The sequence below is a fragment of the Lissotriton vulgaris genome, chromosome 3_1 (assembly GCF_964263255.1).
Source record: "Lissotriton vulgaris chromosome 3_1, aLisVul1.2, whole genome shotgun sequence".
Taxonomy (NCBI): Eukaryota; Metazoa; Chordata; class Amphibia; order Caudata; family Salamandridae; genus Lissotriton; species Lissotriton vulgaris.
In genome coordinates, this window is record NC_141689.1 from 1,049,879,667 (window position 1) to 1,049,901,200 (window position 21,534).

A 21,534-nucleotide genomic window follows, 5' to 3' on the forward strand; every position below is an offset into this window, starting at 1 on the left:
CACTGTTGGTACCTCTTACCTTGGCGGTCTGGAGGTTGAACGGCTGTCTCTTGGTGTCCGGGGTTTGCCCGATCACCTCATCACTGTGATGCAGGCTTCCCGTCGGAAGTCTACGCTTTCCTCCTATTCTAAGCACTGGGTTTCTTTTTCTTCTTGGTGTGCTTCCTTGGGCCTGTCCCCTGCCTCTTGTGATGTTTCTTCTATTCTTCAGTTTTTTCTGGATGGGTTTCAAAAGCGGTATGCTTTGTCCTCTTTGAAGGGTCAGTGGGCTGCTATCCGGGCCTTTCGGGATCCAGCTTCTCTTCTGCCTTCGGAGTTTCTCTCTTTCTGCTCCTTCGGTCCGCTCCCCGGTTCCTCCCTGGGATCTTTCTTTGGTTTTGGGTGCCTTGCAGTCACCTCCCTTTGAGCCTCTGGAGTCCGTGGACTTGAAGTTCCTATCTTTCAAGGTGGCCTTTTTGGTCGCTGTTACATCTGCTCGGAGGTTGGGCGAGCTTACGGCGTTGCGCTGTTCTCCCCCCTTCTTGAGGTTTCTGGACGACGCGGTGGTCCTTTCTTTGGACCCCGGGTTTCTACCTAAAATTCGTTCCCGGTTTCATTCCTCCCAGGAATTGATTCTTCCTTCTCTCTGTCCTTCTACTTCCTCGCCCTCTGACGTCTTGCTCCATTCTTTGGATGTGAGACGGGCTTTGTCTGTTTATGTTGATCGTTCTGCTGTGTTTCGGTCCTCTGACTCCCTCTTTGTTACCTTTGGTCTGGCTGGTAGGGGTAAAGCTGCCTCTCGCCTTACTTTGGGTCGTTGGATCAAGGCTGTGATCTCCTTGGCTTACCAGGGCTCTGGTTTGCCTTGCCCTTCTGGTGTTCAGGCGAGATCTACCAGGTGTGTGTCTGCTTCATGGGCGGCTTTCCATGGGGTTCCCCTTGATGAGATTTGTAGGGCGGGGACCTGGGCGTCCGAATCCACTTTTGTGCGACATTATCGCCTGAATTGTGCCCTTTAGGGCCGCTCTAATTTTGGTTCTGGTGTGTTGCAAGCGGTGGGGGTTCCCCCACCTGTTTGATTTTGTTTATGAATAAACTCTGTCTTGCTGCACTCCTTTGTGTCTGTTCTGTTTTCTGGATGTGGTGTGCCAAAGGCCTTTTGGGGTTGCTTTGGTATGCCTCATGTGTTATGACTGGGTCGAGGACGAGGGACGTAGAGGTAATGCCTTGATTACTAGAGGTAATCCCCATTACTCTTAGTTCTACTCGTACTCGACCCAGTCATACAACCCGCCCGCCCTCCCTTTCCGGGCCTTTGGTGCTTGGTACATCAGGATTTGCTTCTGGTGGTGAGGTGTATTATAGCACCTGACAGGAGGGTGGGTGGAGTCTAAAAAGTGTTTCCTGTTTTGTTTCCTGTCGGGTGGAATACCTCATGTGCTATGACTGGGTCGAGGATGAGTAGGACTAAGAGTAATGGGGATTACCTCTAGTAATCAAGGCATCTCCCATCCTTGTTGTTTGCCCTCCCTGCCTTGTGTTGCTTAACCACTACCTTCCTCCGAGCTTCAGTGCAACATGTCTTAAAAGAAAAAAAAAAAAAGGTCTATGACGTGGTCAATGTTGGGCGTGACATGGCACTTCTTTTTGAACCTTTAAGTCATATTAAAAATACATTAACAAAACCAATAGATTTTGCAGATGCAAAACCTATTGGCTTTTCCAATGCTTATTTCACTTGAAATTTAGAATACATGCAGAAATTGTCATTGCAACTGAAATTACGACTGGACATTCACAGTTCCTCACAGTTTTGTTCACACAAATTATTCCAGGTATTACCTACATAAATGTCCAAACCTTGTGTGGAAGTGTATCACGTGTGAAAACAATGATTTTAAATCAAAAGCAAACACCATTCACACCCGATTTTAAAATTACTACAGCATCTACAATGAGACTGAAAGTGTCTTATCGGAGAGGGAATACAACCTCTCTACAAGTGCCTGATCACGAGTTGAGGCCTTGTTTATTGCCCCTGAAAAATAACAATACCATGGGGTACGTTAGTTAGCGGGTGAGATAAATAACAACTATTATGATTTTATGGGGAATAACATGTGGATTGTGGTGTTTAATGCATCAAAACCCACATGATACTACAAATACGTGTTGTTTTCCCCTGTGAAATTTTCTTTCACGTTTACACTAAATATTGGGTCAATTATGTGAAATAACACAAAGTTTTGTGAAAAGCAAATCTATCATTTAACACTATTTAATGTGAAATGCGCCCATGCTTCAATTTTTGACACAGCAGCATTTTGTTTTAATAAATAGTGCAAAAACACAATTATTGACACTTGCATGTTGGTTGTTTGCACTGTTCCCACACTCTGCAATAATTTCCCCACGATCCAAAGCATAATTATGTGATGTAGCTTAATGGCGTAGTTACGGGAATTTCATGTAACTGTAGTGTGAAATTTCTGAATTTATGCAAATTATGTCAGAATAATTTAGATTTTGTCTGAGCCTGAAATAGAGTGCTGCTGGACTGCTTGCTCATTTGCTTGTGCTGGAGCACACTTGTTTTATTTTTTTTGTTTAGATTTGCTTACCATTCAAATATGGCCATTTGCCATATTAGAATAGCGGATAAAAATGGACACTGTGTGCTACAAGCCTTGAGCACACATGCATCACAGCGGATGTGTGTTCATGCATCACAAGACTCGTCTGAACATGCATCACTGTACATGTGTATGCATTGGAGCCTATATGTGCATGTGTCTTGAGGAATGCATCGGATGCAAATAGCAAAAAACACTGGTAAAGCCAAAACAGACTGGCCTTAGGAGATGAAAGCTATTGGCTTTGCCAATGCTTGTGTTTTTGCAGCTTCCCAAAGAGGCTGGTTATTAAAGGCGGTGTTCAATGCCACCATGGCAGCTGACACTGACAGTAAAAACACCACTGGTGAAAAACTGCAAAAGTAAAATATTACAACCAGCAGAAAAAAATATCACTGACTAGGAAAGCAAAGAGAGGGTTTCTATTACAGAACTCTGTGGCAAAAACAATTAGGCCATTATTACGAGTTCCCTGGAGTTCATATGTTTTGTTAAAAAAGACAAAAATCAAAATGATGTTAATTCATATAGGCCAATAAGCTTATTAAATTCAGATTATAAAATCCTCATGAAAATATGGGCGGAAAGATTTGTGCTCGCAGCCCAGGAAGTTATCCACCAAGATCAGACTGGGTTTATTGCAGGACATCATATGGCAGCAAACACTGAGTTCTTAATTCAGGCACTGGACTATTTTAATATAAATTCGACTCCAACCTGTATTTTAATGATGGAGGCAGAAAAAGCGTTTGAGTTGGTTAACTGGGCAGCATTATTTTACACTCTAGGTCAATTCGGATTCCCGGTCTCAATTATTAAGATGCTTCATAACATCTATGAGGGAGCTTCGGCACAAATAATAATCAATGCAAAACAGGCTGGGAAGATTAAGGTAAATCGGGGTACAAGGCAGGGTTGCCCGCTGTCCCCGTTGCTCTTTACTTTCTATATTGAGCCTTTAGTGGTAAAGATCAGGGACAATGTGGCTATTCAGCCCCTATCATCGGCATGTCTAAACTGAAGTCGTTTGCCGATGATATTATACTTTATTTAATACCCAAAAAAGAAAACGTTGAAAACCTAATGACAGAGTTCAATAACTATGAAAAGATAGGGGGATATAAAGTAAATCCCATAAAAACTGAGGTCCTTGTTTTAAACTCTGATCTACATTTTCTTCCTTTTTATTTGCAGGCCCAAGCTGCAAAAAGTGACCCAATTAGATACCTGGGCATTTTCGTGACTTGCGAATATGATAAGTTTTTTTCCATGAATTACACTAGAATGAAGAATAAAATTCGGAATCTTTTAGATCAACGGCTTCTGCTTCCATTATCAGTTATAGGCAGGGCATCATTGATTAAAATGTCGGTGCTGCCCTTGCTTATATTTTTGTTCAGCAACGTTCCTATTAAAATTAATTTAGGTTTCTTTAAAGAGCTGGAAACAATGTTGAGAGGTTTTATTTGGGGTAATAAAGCTTCGAGAGTTAAACGTCCAGTGCTACAACTTCCTATTGATAAAGGAGGTTTAGCTCTACCCCATTTAAGGACCTACTATGAAGCTGCATTTTATGATATATTGCCAGGATTATTGAGGATTAATCAGACAAGAGATAATTTTTTTCTTACAAAGGTGCTACAAGACGCAGGTTCTCAAATTCCAGTTTTTTTTTAAATTGCAAAGCTCCCAAAGAGGTCGAGATACAAGACATTACGATAATATGCCTCAAGGCTGTCGCTCCTTTTTTAAAGACATGGTACCGATGGCTCTCATTATTTAAGCTTACTTGAATGTACTCAAATTGGCCTCCCAGTAAGTTTGAATCATATTAAAAATTGGGAACTTTGCGGGCTCGATGAGTTGAGACATCTGGTAACCCAAAATAGGGTAATTAGTTGGCAGGAGGTAGTTGCTAGAACTAATAGTCCCTTGCGTCCGACCTTTTTTGAATATATCCAGATTGTCTATTTTATCAGAAATGAGATAGGTGGCCTGCTTAATTTTCCTAATGCTATACCAACAGCCTTATATGGAGGAAAGAATAAAGGTATAGGATATTGGTACAAGATGCTTCATTGCTCTGGACAAAATGTTTTAGTAGACAGACATCTGGAAAAAATAAGTCTCTCAACTCAATGTAATTTGTCCTCAAAGGACTGGGAGGTCCTATATCAGTTGGGAAATAAATCTTTACGTGCAGCCAACTACAAGAGGATGTCTTTTCTATCTCGATGGTTAGCGTATTATACACCGGAGGCTTTGGAGAGGATGTATCCGGAAGCCGAGAATAAATGCTTCAGATGTATGGCTAGCTGCCAGGGAGGATGGCACCATATTTTTTTTGCTTGGCCGCAGTTAGAATTTTTTGGAAGGGTACATTTGCTGATATCGAACAGGCCATTGGGAAATCTTTTCTGCCAGCAGCAGAAGTAGCCCTGTTCGGTATATGCAAGGATAGGAGTGGGCTGAATAAAGCTGAAGAAGTATTTATATTTATATCTTGCGCAGTTGCTCGTTCTTTAATACTATAAAGCTGGAAATCCAGGGAGATACCATCACACATAAAATGGTTCAATAAAATGAGGAGAACCTGTTTTTTTGAAAGGGCTTATGCTGGCAGAGTGGGAGCTATTGGGAGATATGAAAGGAATTGGAAATATTTTGTGAACCTAGAACAGTTGAAGGGAGGATGATTTGTGAAGAAAATCGAGAGTAGATGATATAAGTTTTTTCACTATTAACCACATCGCTGCTGTGGTTATTTTTACCCTGTACTGGAAACTGCAATTTGGCTTTATTCATGACGAGCTCAGCTCGTCATCAGCACAGCTCAACTGTGCCTCATGACGAGCTGAGCTCGTCATGAGCATGGAAAGGGTTAACAGACTTTTCATCTATGAATGTAATATCTTTGTTCTTTTTAGGACATTTGCACTTTAATAATATCTAGCACTAAGCACTTTAAGATTGTTCTTTATTGTACTTTTTGCACTTTGCAGTAGCACTTTATTGCAGTTTTGCACTCTTTGCACATGCACTTTATAAAATTGCAAATTTTGTACATAATGTCCTGAAAATTTTAATGATGTTTTTGGCTGCTTTTTCTACCTCGATGAATCTCGCTCCCTTTTATTTTTTTATCTCTTGTCTGATATTTTAGAAATTTATTGGAAATGTATTGAAATTTAAAGTGAAAACATGTTTTGTACCTTTGGTTACCTATTGCTCTATTCAATAAAAAAATGTTAAAAAAAAGAAGAGTTCCCTGGAGTTAGGGGCTAGGATGCCAGAAGGGCTGAATCACTGATTTCAGGAAGTATTTCCGTACCGATATATAGGCATTACATCCTACCCCAAAATGTGTAATATCAAGAGGTCTTAGGAATACAAGGTGTGGATTCAGGAATCTGTGTGTTGTGTCCCATTAGGGTGAAAATAACAGATCAAAATCCCAAACCATTTACCACCAGCTTTGAAAATGTGGTAAATTAATGCAGGAACTTTTTTGGCCCCTGATGTGGGTGTCATTGGCTGAAGGGGGTTGAGTGGTGGTCAAAGCCTGTGAGGGAGAAGCTGTGGGGAGCATTTGTAGCTCCCTTAGTTATGCAGGAGTAGGGCAGAAAGGGGTCAAGCTCAGCAGCTGTCCATAGTCTCCACAACTACACATATAGGTCCCCTGTCCTGGGATTATCATGTATGATATTTTCAGATCCAGTAATGGACAATCCCTTTTGGGAATGTTCTCTTGGGGTCACAACCAAGTGACAATTTAGAATGCCTTCTGTGCGTAATGTCTGGAGCATTTGTCTAAATATGGGGTAAAGAAAGGCGGCAGGTCTGCAATCGGGTAGTGCAAAAAGTGGAAGCCTATGAGGCATGCGGCCCAGAACATATTCCCTCAGTGATATTGATGATTTGATGGTGGAGGTCGAGGGCATTTTGAATAAGGAGAGAAAACAGCCACCAACAAATAGCAAAATTACACATTTATATCTGGGCACCTGTAAGAGCAAATGCGCCTCTGCTTAAAGAACTTCTCCCACCATCAAAACAGCCTCAGTGACCCTTTCTTCCTCTACCGAAGAAGCTTCAGGTTCTACAAAATCATCTGTGACTGGCTCTAGTTGCCCACCTCACCTAAAGACAATCCCTTCCTTCCTACTGAAGCCAACTTACATGGATGGAGTGCTCTGCAGCTTGACTCAGATGCTCTAAGCTGTACCAACATGTTTACCCTGCTGGCAAGCCCTCTTGAGCAACTGAGCTAACTGAGGGACAGGAGGATGGGATTTCGACTGGAGGGTATCTCTATACCAGGATCATGATGGACTGCTTGAGAAATGAATTTTCCTAAATTAAAAAAGCAATCCTGCTGCTGGTCTCAAGGTGACGGAGTCTCTAGGACTCAGTAACAATAGCAGTAGAGCCACCTACTATACAGGGGGGCCTAGGCAATATTGAACCGAAGAGGGAGAAGTCCCTACGTCAGTTGGGATCTGATTCAGATAGAGTCAAAAATACTCCCATGCAAAACAAGCCCCTACTCCCCGACAACAGTGGTCCACCCAATGACGAAAGGATGGCCAAAAGGGAAAATACACCGGCTCTGTGGAACTGAATCTCAGCTGAAGGGGGCGGGGAGGGCGGGGGTATCGTAGCCACAAAGATATGACGTACCCCCAATGGATTATCGGTCACTTAGCCTTGCTAATCCCAATTGTTTCACAACAAGAGTTATGTGTAGAGTTAGTTCTCTCTCTATGGATCAAGGGTTAAATAGTAGAGGAAATACACAACAGGATGATAACCGCACCCCGGACCAAGCTGGCATCACCCTACAGGTAGGACCTGATGGGAAGTCCATAATCCATTTGACAAACATACCTAAATTGAGGCCAAACCAATAGGAAAACATGGATGTACCTATCAACAAGACAATCAATTGGATTTGTTTTTAGCGCCACTGCTATTACTTAATTTATAATGACAACATTTATGCTTAACGTTTATCTGGACAACATGACACTGACGACTTCATTAAATTAGTATTGGAAGGCCTCGACTTAGTGGATATTTTACTGGCCCTGATACCCAGGACCTTATCACCTACGGTCTCAAATAATCAATTCTTGGACATGAGTATGTGTAAAATAAGTTTATTGTATGATTAGTTAAAACTTTAACAATATAGAACATTGAACCGAAAGAAAAAAATAATAATAATAATAATTAAATCAAAAGACAAGGGATTTAAAACTATTACAGTTAACTTATTGTCAAAGCAATTACTTTAAATTGATTGCCATTGAGTCAAAGTGCACAGTGCATTGAAATTAATAGGTTCTGTGTACCAAGCGTCCATCACGATCTTGTGGTATCAGAAGAATAAAGTGTGTGTTTTGCAATCAGGGGTCATTTTATCAAGGATCTGGATCTATTGAAGGGTAACACCGGGTGCCTTGTGCATTTTATTGATCGGTGATCATTACTGCACTGAAATTGGCTGTTTGGAGTATGTCCTGCACCACCTGGAAGTATTTACTGAATCGGACCGATTCTGAGAGGACCATAGTAGTAAATATCCAGGTTGTGACGGAGCTGCAGGTCCTTTAGCCATAGGTTAGAAAGAGTGGTTTTAGTACCGTCCGCCTGGAATGGAGTAGCGATGGGCAGTAGCAGAGTAAGTCTGGAAAAGATTCAAGCTTGCAATCACACAGCCTGCACTTCACAATATTGAAGAGGAGCGACAAATTTGCATTAAAATCTTTAACTTGTAGTGTCATCATCCTCGCAGCCAAGATTTGAGTGGTGCAGGCTTTCCGAATTGAGCAGCTTCGGTATGGCTGTGGCTTTAGGCCGACCTGGTGTTCATTTTTGTAAAAGGCTACTAAGGCTTGTGAGAATGGGATTGCCTTGATATTTTCTACATCAGCAAGTTTCAAAAGGAATCTTGTCTGTTACTTCACTGCGGTGCGAGGAAGCGATGGAGAATTTAATTAGCTTCAGTCAATTTGGAGTGTGTCTGCTGATGCCATTAGATATGTTCTCCAGGAGCTATTATTGGTTTTAAATACATATGAAGGATAAACTTCAAGGTCCTGGGCATGGCCGAGATGCATCTATGATAGTATTTCATGATAGAGCCCGTGCTGGTCAGATTTTGGACCTATAGGCTGAATTCTAATCCAAACAATGATCGCCTGGTGTAGTATGGCAACCTAAACACACTTTTGTAGGCTTTTAGATTGAAATGTTCCGTACTTTGGGTGAGAAGTCCCGGAAAAGCCTCACTGCCATAGGTGATGGCAGATGGTAATGTGGCCCTGAGCACTTTTCGGACTGGTGCTGAAATAGGGCTTTCAAGGGAGCATTCGAATGGCGTAGTCTGATGATAATTAGTGCAGTCTTGTCTTTAAGGTGATTCACATGCATTTTGGGTCCCCCATTTGCCGACAGCCAAGTGCCCAGATAAGTATACAATTTTGATCCTCTTATTTTTAAGGGACCAAGTGACCGGTAATGATTAATTTGCTTACGCATCCTTCCAAATCTGACCACTTTTGTTTTTGAAATGTTAACTCCCATCTTTGTCATGTTGTAGACATGGAAGACGTGAGGGCTCTCTGAATCCCTATCTTTGAATTATCAAGGAGAACTATATCATCCACATACTGTAATATCGTGATCTTGGTTGTTCCTATTTTTAGGGGAATAGGGTTTGCATGGTTCAGTGATGTGGACATATCTGCTGTGTATAGATTAAAGTGCATTGGGGCTAGGATGCATCCTTGTTTTAGGCCTTGGTTGGTATTGATCTTTTTCGATAGAGCAGTGCCCGACAACTTGACTCTCACTCAAGTTACAAAATAGAGTGAAATAATAGCATTGAGCAGATCACCTGAGATGCCCCAAGTCTGGAGTTTGCTTCATTTTATGCCCCTATCCACCAGGTCAAATGCCGACGAGTAGTCAACAAAACATGCGTAAAGAGCTCTTGATTTTTGGTGGGTGCCATGTGTATTAGATAGGAGAGGGTAAGTATATTATCCAGTGTGGAAGAATTTACTCTGAATCCCATTTTACAAAATGGGATTATTACATTTGTAGTTGCCTATAACTCCAGGGGCCAGATGTACGACCATTATTTGCTAGCACAAACGGGTTTACGAACCCGTTTGCGCATGCAAATACAGCATGGGTCATATCCAAACCTATTTTGCGAGTAGCAAAAGATTGCGAGTCGCAAAATAGTGTTATGCGACTCGCTATTAGGAACTGGCATTCCCTTCCTAATAGTGAGTGCAAGCCTGGGTATGAATGCTTTGCATCCTCAATTGGGGGAGCAAAACACTCGCAAATGACTACCCTCTTCAAGAGGGTGGTAATGCACATGCAAAAGGGATGGGGTCCCCAGGGAATCCCTCACCCTTTGCGAATGCGGCGTAAAATATTTATTAAGGGCAGGCATTGGTCTCAGGGACCACTACATGCCCTTAAAAAATGAAAAGAAAACGATTCATTTAAAAAAATGTTTTAATGCATCCCGTTTTCCTTTAAGGAAAACGAGCTGCATTAAAAAAACTGCTTTATTTAAAAGGAGTTCCAGACCTGGTAGGGCCTGCCATTCCCAATGGGGTCGCATATTGCTGGAGGCTCATTAATATTCATGAACTTCTCAATGTGCGTCACCAGATATCAGTTTTTTTACAGAATCATGGCTAAACTCTGCAAATCATCCATCGATCAATTTAGCCATCCTGGAGAGTTATACATTTATTCATCTTGACAGAGAAGGAAAAACAGGCGGTGGCATTGCCATTGCCTTTAAAAACTCCTTCAATGTGAACTGGATCTCTACCATAAGCCATAGCTGTATGGAATTAGGGATCTTTAAGATAAACATATCCGTGACAGATAGCTGGAATGGAGCCCTGATCTACCGCCCACCAGGACCCAAGGCTAACTTCTGTGATCAATTTATAGAACATCTAGCTATGTATGTCCTAGCATCAAATCAATTTCTCCTGCTTGGCGACTTTAACTTCCCTGGGGAAGAATATAACAACCCCAAAGTTAATAAACTTCTACTTAATATAGAATTACTAGGACACACCCAAAGAGTTAAAGGCCCAGCACACTTGGCGGTTCATTCGTTGGATTTAATCTTTTCCAACATAGACCACTTGGTCTGCAAACCTCCAATCCCCCTAACGTGGACAGACCACTTTATGATCATGTTCGCTATACAACAAACGCGCCTTGCGGGCCCCGCAGTGAATAAAGGGCGGTGACAAGAAGCACGTTGACCATGGCACAAACTAATTCTTGAATCCTTTAGTGAGGCTTTTCCCCTCAACCCTCCAAATAGCGAACTTGAAGTATCTAAGCTGCTGGAAGGTTTTGATTCTGCCTTCGTGACGGCATTGGAAGCAACAATTCCTTTTAAAAATCATGGCCCCTCACAGCGACGACCGTCAGCTCCATGGTATACGCCAGACTAAAAAGTAGAAAAATCCAAATGTAAAACCTTGGAGAGACTCTGCCGTAAAAGGAAAGACCACCTAGATAGGGATCTTTACAAACAGGCTCTGTCCCAATACCATCAGAATATAAAAAAGGGTAGACAAACTTTTTTTTTTCAAAGATCTTTTTACTAATATTTTATCACTTAGAACAAAGTAATTCATTAGAGTGCATTTCCAAATAGGGTGGGACAGCTAAACAGATTGCAGGTCCCCACAAGGATAACATGCAATCATAGGGGCATACTCCCCAACCCATCCCATAAATCCTAAAGGAGGAAGACAGTTTCTCCAAGATCAAGAATAGGGAGTAAGCTTATATGGTCCCTGAACATATTCTTCATCTGTCGCACGTTGGTAATGCTAGTGACCTGACCCCTCCAAACTGTGGAAGGGTCGCTGAATGGAAACACAACATAACTGGATCCCTTAGAAATCTTAAAAAACAAAAGAACCCTCCCCACCGTCCCTCCCCTCAAACCCTGGGGGCGGCTATTTGACTACAATTAGGATGCTATCCTAGGGGCTCCAGGTAAATTCGAATTAAAACAAGTGCATGGCTCTGATTGAGGCAGGGCAGACGGCTGATGGGAGACCCTTTGTGAGGAAGGCTACTAGCGGGCCCCATCTATATTCGAAGTTCTTATAATCATCTCTGCATATATCAGCAATCCGTTCCAGGCTTAGTAATTTCCAAAGTCTGGAGTGCCACAATTAGATGGCGGGGGCCTCTTTTTGCTTCCAGGCGGCCACTACGGCTACCTTCGCGGCCCCTAAACAGGTCTTTAATTTGCACTAGGATTTCTGTCCAAAAGGGTCGTATCACTGGGCAGTCCCACCAAATATGTTGAAAATCGCCTAATAGGCTGCAACCCCTCCAACACAAGGCAGACGAAGCGGGGAAGATCTTGTTGATCTTGGCGGGGTAGAGATACCAGTCCGTCAATACTTTGAGGTGGGCCTCCCGTAGCTCTATAGCATGATTACATTTGGGGATATCCAACCAGAGACCTGCCCACTCATCATCGCAAATGTCCCGTTGTGATAGACCCTCCCACATGAACATGTAGCGTGGTTTCGGTGTGTGCAAGGAAGTGACGAGATAGTTATACAGGACGGAGATCACACCTTTCATAGAGTCCACAGTTCGTACGTAGTGTTCAAATTTTGTGAGGGGACTAGTAGCTGCTTCATGAATGTGGGGAGTAAGCACACAGTGTTTCAGTTGAAGATAGTGATAATGTTTGGTATGCTCCAGCCAATAATCCCGCTTACAGCTATCAAAGGTAAGGATGTCGTGGTTATGACAAAGGTGTGTCTGTGCTCTGCAGCCTCCCTATCTCCCTCCATTGGTCAAAGAGACCCTCCTGGAAGGCTGGGGGGAAGGCCATCTTAAAGTGTATTGGCGTGTACTGGGAGGGAAATGAGGTCCACTGGGTATTATGTGAAATAGAGTCCCATACTTTTAAGGTGGTTCGGGTGGGCGTACTAAGGTAGGCATTTTCTGGCCTATCGTTCTTGGGCCTCCATATGAGGTCCCATATCGATCTTCTTGTCCCCGTCCTATCCATATGAAGCCAATGCTTCTCCGAATCTCTCTTGGACCACTCAGTCACGACTCTCAACTGAGCCGCCTTATAGTAGAGGCCAAAGTCGGGAAGCCCCACACCCCCCTCCCTACGTGGCCTTCTCAAAAAGGAGAAAGAAAACTGTGCGCTGCCATCCTGCCAGACGAACCGCAGCACCATAGATTTTACTTTGGGCAGAAAATCTCTTTCCAGCTCAACTGGGAGTGCTTGGAATTGATGCAACAGTTTAGGAAGTATTGTCATTTTGATTGCCTGGATGCGGCCAAGCCAAGAAATAAAAAGCGGTTTCCATTGTGTGAAGGCGGGAAATTAGCTTTATACAGCTCCTCTAACCCGGGCCTCAACTGGATTCACAGATATTGGAGAGGCCAGGTAGTCCATTGAGCTGGGTACTCACCAGAAGGCGCCCAACCTCAGTGTCGGGGACGTGAGATTAAGTATGTAGGATTTATCTGAATTCACCTTGAATCCTGCTACTGCCTCGAATCGAGTGAGTTCCATTTGGAGGGTAGGTAGAGAGGTGGACAGGTCCGTAAGGGAAAGGAGAACGCCATCTGCAAAAAGAGATATTTTATGCGCTTCTCCACTAAAAGGCATGCCCTTAATCTCAGGAGCGGCGTGGACCGCCTTGGCAAGTGGCTCAATACTGAGGGCGAACAGGAGGAGTGTGATCGCTATCTCTAGTGCGGCGTCACAACACGCCCAGGCATTTCTGAAAGTGACCGGTATCTAAGTTTTAGTACCATTACAAAACATCACACACTTAGGGACTGTTTAGCTTACACTCGAAGCAGCAATTTGCGCCTCATGGGCATCGAGCTGGCCAAGACTGCAGGTATCCGTTACCTAAAGAATCGCGGCAAATCAAGAGGTTTGTATCCCATTAAACTGTTGCAGCAAATAGGCGCGTCTTGGTGTGAGACGCATTATTTACGTCTCAATTCTAAGATTCAGGGCACTTACTTGCGGCTTCTGCTCGTCAGGCCTTTAAACCTACTTGGTTCTGTGCTCGGAAATGCCCCGTGGAGTCACCCGTAGCGGTAACGGCGTCTAGAAGTAGTTTGTCTGTTACTTCCTGGGTAGGTGTGGCTCCATTCAGGGAGTTCCTGTGAACCAATCGGTGCGCGGCTCGGGGGTGCCTGTGAACCAATCGGTGCGCGGCTCGGGGGTGGTGCCCGATGACGCTGTGTGTGACGCTGAATCTTAGAATTGAGACGTAAATAATGCGTCTGAGACCAAGACGCGCCTATTTGCTGCAACAGTTTAATGGGATACAAACCTCTTGATTTGCCGCGATTCTTTAGGTAACGGATACCTGCAGTCTTGGCCAGCTCGATGCCCATGAGGCGCAAATTGCTGCTTCGAGTGTAAGCTAAACAGTCCCTAAGTGTGTGATGTTTTGTAATGGTACTAAAACTTAGATACCGGTCACTTTCAGAAATGCCTGGGCGTGTTGTGACGCCGCACTAGAGATAGCGATTGCTCTCCCACACCCCCCCTTCCCCTTGTCACGTGTACCTACAACTAGTGCATTAACTAGTTGTTGGAATCATTTTCAACACCTTTTTGCTCCGGTAAACTCCGCCTGAGCACTTCTGTCAACTACCACAGACAGACCACGGGTACGACCTGAAATGTGAGGTGTTTTACTATCACATGAGTACTCACCTAGCACAATAACTATAGTAATTTGTACCCTTGTATTGTTATCCCCAGTACGTTTACCCAACCTTTTATATGTTTTCTATTTCACAGGTTTTTCTCCTGAACTCAGGAAAAAGCACTTTTTAACACCAGACCACTATTTATGGTCTGCTTTTGGACGAGGGCTGGACACGCCTTAGCGTGTGTGTACCACCCCGTTCAAATAACACGGTCCTGACGAAAACCACATAATATTACCATTGGTTGAAACATGTAGACCTATTTTAACTTGTAAATAACTCACATAGCACACTACGCTATTTTTATTCTTTTTCACACGTCTCGAAGCACCTAAACCTTCCTAAATAGGCACTGGTGCCACATATATTTTAATAAGGGTTCAAGCACTCCAGAATAAATTCTTGGTGTGAGTAGATTTGACCCCTTTTTAACACACTTTTCACAGTTCTCCTTTGCACATATAAAAATCAAAGAAACCCGCTCCACTGTAACCAGGTGTCGCAGCACACCCTATAGGCACTCAGCCTATGGGGTGGGACCCCGATGATGAAGCATGTCACCAACTAGGTTGGTGAGTGAGGGGTCTTCTCTAAGGACTATGACTGTCCAATATAAAAAGGTTGGGGCAATCCTTTGCTAAAACCAGAGCCTTAAGCTCCTGATACAGAAGGAATCTCTTCTTTGTATAAATATCTTTTTGCCTATAGGGGGTACTCCTCCACTGTTTGTTTAATTCTAGTTTAGGGGACCAGGAGTTCCCACCACACATAAGACTGTGCAAACTTCCCTTACTCTCCTTTTTGTTATACACGAACAGGAGGAGTGACAGGGGGCACCCCTGACGGGTGCCCCTAGTCGAGGAGAAGGGCCTCGACATGACCCCGTTGACCTGTACCATCGAGCGAGGCTGGACATAGTTAGCTCTTATCATAGTGATAAATGTATCTGTAAATCCAAAGGACTGAAGCGTAGTAAAGTGTAACGCCCAATCCACCTGGTCAAACGTCTTCTCAGCATCTAATCCCACCAGTACTGCTGGGATCTGCTTCTTGGTAACTTGTTCGATTAGATGGACAATAAGTCTGGTGTTGTCATGAGTCTGGCGGACTTTGATAAAGCTAGACTGGTCAGGGTGGATGAGAGTTGGCATGAGGTTGTTCAATCGGGTCGCGAGGATAGCCGAGTATAGCTTGGCATCCAAATTGAGAAGAGCAACTGGGCAGTACGAAGCGCATAGTTGTGGGTACTTCCCCGGTTTCAGAATCACCGTAATCACAGTGTCCGCCATCGAGGGAGTGACCGAACCTGTCTCAGTCATGGCATTAAAAAGGCAGGTAAGATGGGGAATGAGATCAGGCACAAAGATTTGATAGAACTGAGCTGCGTAGCCGTCCGGCCTGGAGATTTTTGTGGTTTAAGGGATTTGATAGCGGTAACCACTTCTTCAGTCGTTATAGGAGCAGTAAGTCTATCATTCCAATCTTGGGAGACCTGAGGAAGAGGAAATTGCTGTAGGTAATTTCATTGTGCTTCTATGTCTCTCGATTCCCCCATGTAGAAGCGACTATAGAAGGCACCAAACAGGTCCGCCTTCTCTGTATCTTTAAAGGTCAGTTCCCCTTGGTCCTCTTTGATGCCCCCGATATATTCCCGCTCCTGTTTTTCCTTCAATTGGTGTGCTAAATGTCTACCTATCTTATTGCCTTGGGTATAGGAAAGTTGTCGGAGTTTTAGAAGGGCATGTTCTGCCCGATTATTATATATTGCCTTAAGTTTCCCCCGCAGCGCTGTCAGCGTACGAAGAGTCAATCTAGTGGGATTATTTTTATGGAGTTGTTTTGTTGCGGTTAATTCGGCCTCCAAGTAATTTTACTCTTTGGCTCAACGTTTGTTTAACTCAGAATTGAGGGCAATACAGCCGCCTCTAAAAACTGCCTTAAAGGCTTCCCAATTAATAAACAGAGAAGTGGCTTCGGGTAGATTTCTAGTGAAAAAGACAGTAATTGTGTCCTGTAGCTCTGTACATAGCACCCTGTCTCGGGTAAGGGAGGCCGGGAAGTACCATTTGGGGGAGGTGGGCAATTGGGGGCCCCATGACAGGCAGATCGAGACGAGACTGTGGTCGGACACCGAGAGTGGGAAGATCTTGGCCTCACTTATAACCCCCAGTAGATTTTGGCTATCAAAGATATGATCAAGTTGGGAGTACGTGTGATGCACATGTGAGTAAAAGGTATAATCTCGTGTCTGGGGGTACAGGAACCGCCAAGCATCCAGAAAGCCCATGTCATGTATCTGCTGCTTAACCTCTGTGGGGAAGATGCCAGACTCCTGGTGATGGGAGTGCGTACTATCCATGTCTGCCTGCCACACAAGAATGAAGTCCCCCAGAAGGAGTGTTAGTCCCTCTGCTAAGTCCTGGATCTACCCCAAAAGCATTTGGTGGAAAGTGGCCTGCCCAGTATAGGGTGCATATGTTGAAATTAAGGTGCATAGTTTTCCCTTCAGGAGACCCTTGACCATTATCCAGCGGCCTTCTTTATTGGATGTGGCAGCTATGGGTTGAAATCTCATGGCATTTCAAGAGGAGCGCGGTCCCCCGGTGTTTGGTGAGAGCAGAAGCCATGTAGATTAATGAGTAGTTTTTGTAGCGAAGACGGGACTCTTCCGCCCTCTGCAAATGTGTCTCCTGTAACGCTATTATGTCTAGGTGGTGGTCAGAGATGTATTTCCAGACGTTTTGCCTTTTTGGAGGTGAATTAAGGCCTTTGACATTCCAGGAGCCTAATGTTATTACCACTGGGACTGTTACTCACCTCCCCACCCTCTCAAGAGTCCCTGTGTGAACCCCCTGTAGACTGCATGATGGTCCCCACTCACAGTGAGACCAGAGTGGACCCAATGTGGAGCCCCAAGCCTAACCCTGATGCAAATGCAGGAAAAATCATGAAAGAGCCGCCACCAACCTCCCTCCCCCCATTCTTCAAACCCCAAAACCATAAACATGACAAAGAAAAAAGAACGTCCCAGACGCCGAATCGGTGTAAGTCTCGGACTGCAGGTTAGAGAACCTGCGTATGTGGGTGAAGGCACGATAGGACTGGGGTCCTGGGCCGTCCTTCCCCCGGACCTATCAAAGAAGTTCTATCATCTCCCTCTGTGCAGTCTGATGTCCACATCCAGGCCGGATGGCCAAGTCTCTCCTGCTGGCACGGAGGTAGGAGCAAGCCTGTGTGGAATTATGGTCCAAGCATGCAGTACTGTGTAGTCGATATCATATCCTTGCCCTGTGTTGGAGTCCGGCCGAGCCCTGTCGTGACTATACATCGATTGGTAATCAGGGGGTGGGAGCATTGAAGACCTAGAAAATCAACTTGTATTTGTGTAGATCTCCAAAGCAGTGTAAGGGAAATCTCGCTGTTGCCCGTTGCAGGATCTGGGCCTCTCACCAGCAACCCCTTGGCCAAGTCACTATCTCCTAGGCCACATCGCCTCCAACACAGAAATGTGGCGGCTGCATTTGCAAAGTCTGAGTTAGTTGTGGCATCCCTGAGAGCTTGAGGTCCACTGTGAAGTTGGGGAGTTGGGAAGCCGTGTGTCCCGGGATTTACCATGCGCAAGGTCTGCGGCTTCCGACGAAAGATCCATCAAATCCAGTCCCTCCTTCAAATCCTTAACATGCCTCTGTTTATTATGAAATTCAAAGCTTAGGCCAAAAGGGTAAGTCCAGCGGTAACTAATTTTGTCCTCACAGAGTTTGGAGGTGATGGGCCGAAATTGTTGTTGTCGAATCAGCGTGGCCGGGGCCAAGTCCTGATATATAGAGCAAGTGTGGTCTTGAAAGGTCACCATGCCTTTCTTATGGGCCACCAGAAGCACCACTTCCTTCACTTCATAGGAGTTGAACTTTGCGAGAAGATCCTGCGGTCGTTGACGCCCTTCCTTCAATAGGATCCCCACCCGATGCACTCTCTCAAGTTTGATCTGGAGTGTCTGGGGACTTAGGATCTCTGCAAAAAGCCCATCCAAAAAGGCCTCTAGGTCCGGTCCCTCCGCTCCCTCTGTAAGGTCTCGGACCCTTTTGTTATCCCATTGTGCTCTATTTTCCAAGTCTTCTGCTTTTAAGCTAGGTTTGACAGAGCTGATCTTGAAGGGTGAGCATAGTGTCATGCAACTTAGAGGAGTTCCTATACGCTTCTTGAGCGCGTGTTTCAAGGTCGATTACTCTGCTGCCCACTGAGTCCATGTTGTGTTGAAAATCTGCCATCCATGTGGTAAGATCAGTCTTTAGTTGGTCTATGGAAGTTTGAATGTCTTAACACAGATCTTTACGTAGTTCCGCTTTAAAATCTCGAAGTGAGGACATAAGATCTTCTTTGGTAAGAGCCATAGTGGATGGCTCGTCGCCGCGGTCTGAGGTCCGATGCTTATCCGCTGGTGTGAAGAAGCTTGTGACCTTAGTCGTCGCTTGAGTTGTCGGCTTCTTCGGAGGCATAAGGCTAGACCCCAGCCCCTGGTTACTGGTGTTGCGGAGAAGAGGTGAGTCAGGAGACCAAGATGGTACTTCGGAGCGGGAATGTGTGCTAGGCGATACGGCCCAGACTTCGCCGAGCTTATAATGGGGGTAAAAAGGGAGCAGACGAAGAGAAGTTAGGTGCAGCAGAGGTCCAGCACTTGCCACGTAAGTCAGGGAGGCGCAGGTATACGGCAGCCTCCAATATGATTACTGCGCTGGTGATATCTTTGCGCTTCAACTGGAAACTTCCTTTCAGGGGAGGCAAGCCTGCCTGCTGTTAGAGTTCACCTCGGTGATAGATCCACGGAGCTCCTGATGGCCAGCCGTTGTCAGTGGACTCGGCTGAAGCTGAAGGATATCGGAGCCGGTACGTGTAGGGTGACAGCTGCTCAATCTCCGTGTGGGCAGCGTGAGGAAATAACACCTGTGTTAGAGGTCGGCTGCCATTTTAAGGTCAGGCATGGCATGGTTCAAGGTTGTATAATGGCTGCTAACTGATTGCCCCCTCGTCCCAGGACAGTGGACCGCGAATGATCGCCCTCGGATCGGTCTGCTTCTCTCAGGGAGACCGCCAACTGCCCACGTTGCTCCGCTGCCGCACTCACTCGGGGATTGGGGTGTAGCGCGTCTCCAACCCCCTCACCTGAGCTCTCGGAGCAGCAGGGTTCTGGATATCATGGCATGGGACCGCAAGTGCCTCAGTCGGGTTGTTCTTCCAGGCTCGCAGGAACGGCCGCCATGATGCTTCGTGTCTAGGTCTCAGTGCGAGCTCGTCTAGTGGTGTGCAGGAGCGGCTCCAATGATCATTTAGTGGGTCAGTCTCTGCCAAAGTCGTTCGCACCCTCGCCGAAGCACTTTTCAGGCAAGTAGGGTTTGACAGTGCTGTAGTTTCAGCGGTAACGGAGCTCGGGAATGGATTACGACCGTTCGGCCATGTGGCCCGGCCACATCCCCCTAGATCAGAGGTCTTCAATCTGTGGGGCGCAACCCCCAGGGGGGCCGTGGAGTCCTGGGAAGGGGGTCGCGCACTCCCCAGCCTCACTTGTGCCTGGTTTCCAAAACGTTTTTTTTCGTTTTGGGAAAGACAGTCCTCCTGGGACTGCTGATTTCGCAACTTAAAGTACTGTGAAAAGCTTTTGTGCCACGATTTGTGGTCGCCTGAAAGAAAAGCAAATGTGCCCCATTAGTTAATATGCAAGTGCAAAGGATGCTTGGGACCCCGTGAATCATGACAAAGATTTGTTTTTCTTTTTAGTGGTAGTGCAAACGGATAACAACTGGGATGTGAAGTGCTTACTTTTAATCCTAACTGTATTTACTGCCCTTAGTACCCCTAAGAAGGTGTTGAAGAGACATTTATGTAAAAATAAAATGCATTGCATATGCCCTGGTATTACTAAAATCTACATTTTGGAGGCACCATTTCATCGTAAAGAGATTTACACATTTTGTATCAGTCTATCTTATACTGTGTGTAATGCAATGCAAATATAAAATATTGACTTACATATTCACAGTGCTTTCTGTCACAGGCTGTGACCTCTTGGCACATAAAAATACACTAATCACTATTCTCCACTGCACGAACCAAGATTTAATTGTGTGTCCCCCTGGTTACACACAGACCTTTGCAATGCATTAACTACTAATAGAGGTTTCCTAATGCACTACAGTGCATTTATCACTAATAACTTTTTAAATGTATTTTTCATTTACGCTGCCCATTATTTTATATGTAGGAACCTTATGGTGAAAAACCAAAAAACGTACAGAATATTTTGGAACGTATTTATTGGAGGCTTGCGCCACCACAGCATCACTTTTTTTATGCTCCAGCAGTGCAAGTGTCTCAACCATACCTATGAGGCGACGTAAAGTCACCCTGCTTGGCTTTGCATGGCCTCATAGATATGGAGTAAGACAAAGCAGCGCATCTCACTGCGTTGCCTTACTCTGCGCCAAGGAGATGTTCCATAGGTGTATCGTGGGTGTTCCCACGCAACACCCATGGATTTTGATACTGCCCCATATTTACAAAATCTCGTAAACCTGGGGCAGCGCCAAAAACGTATGCCTCCTCAGCAGAGGCGTAACAATGAGAAATGTTTTAATTTCTCCTTGTTTTTTTTTCTTTCCATGTGTGTGCATTCAGCCACTCACATAGAAAGGAGATAACACCTCTTTGGGTTGTTTTTGTGAAGGAAGGTGCCCCTTCCTGCACAAAAACAATCCTTCCTATGTTGGTGCTAGGCAGCAATTTGTGCGCCAATGAGAAAGGACAGGAAGGCACTGCATTTCATAAATATGGTGCATTCCTGCCCTTTCACATTGGTGCAGGGCAGCGCAGCAAGAAGACTTGTGGTGCTGCTGCACGCCAATTCTTCATAAATTAGGCCCTTTAGGTACACCTCTGACCACGCACCCACGCTCACTGACCTTTGGTGAAACACTGTTAAATATGATTTCCCCACCATAAAAATATTTTTCTGTGGGAATTCAGGGTGTTTATGGTTGTTGATGAGCAGTACCAGGTTCTAGAAATTTTTGCCCGGAGGGGGTCCTTACGCCTAAAAAATCTTGACAAGGGGGTCTTGGCATCAAAAAGTTTGCAGACCTCTGCCCTAGAG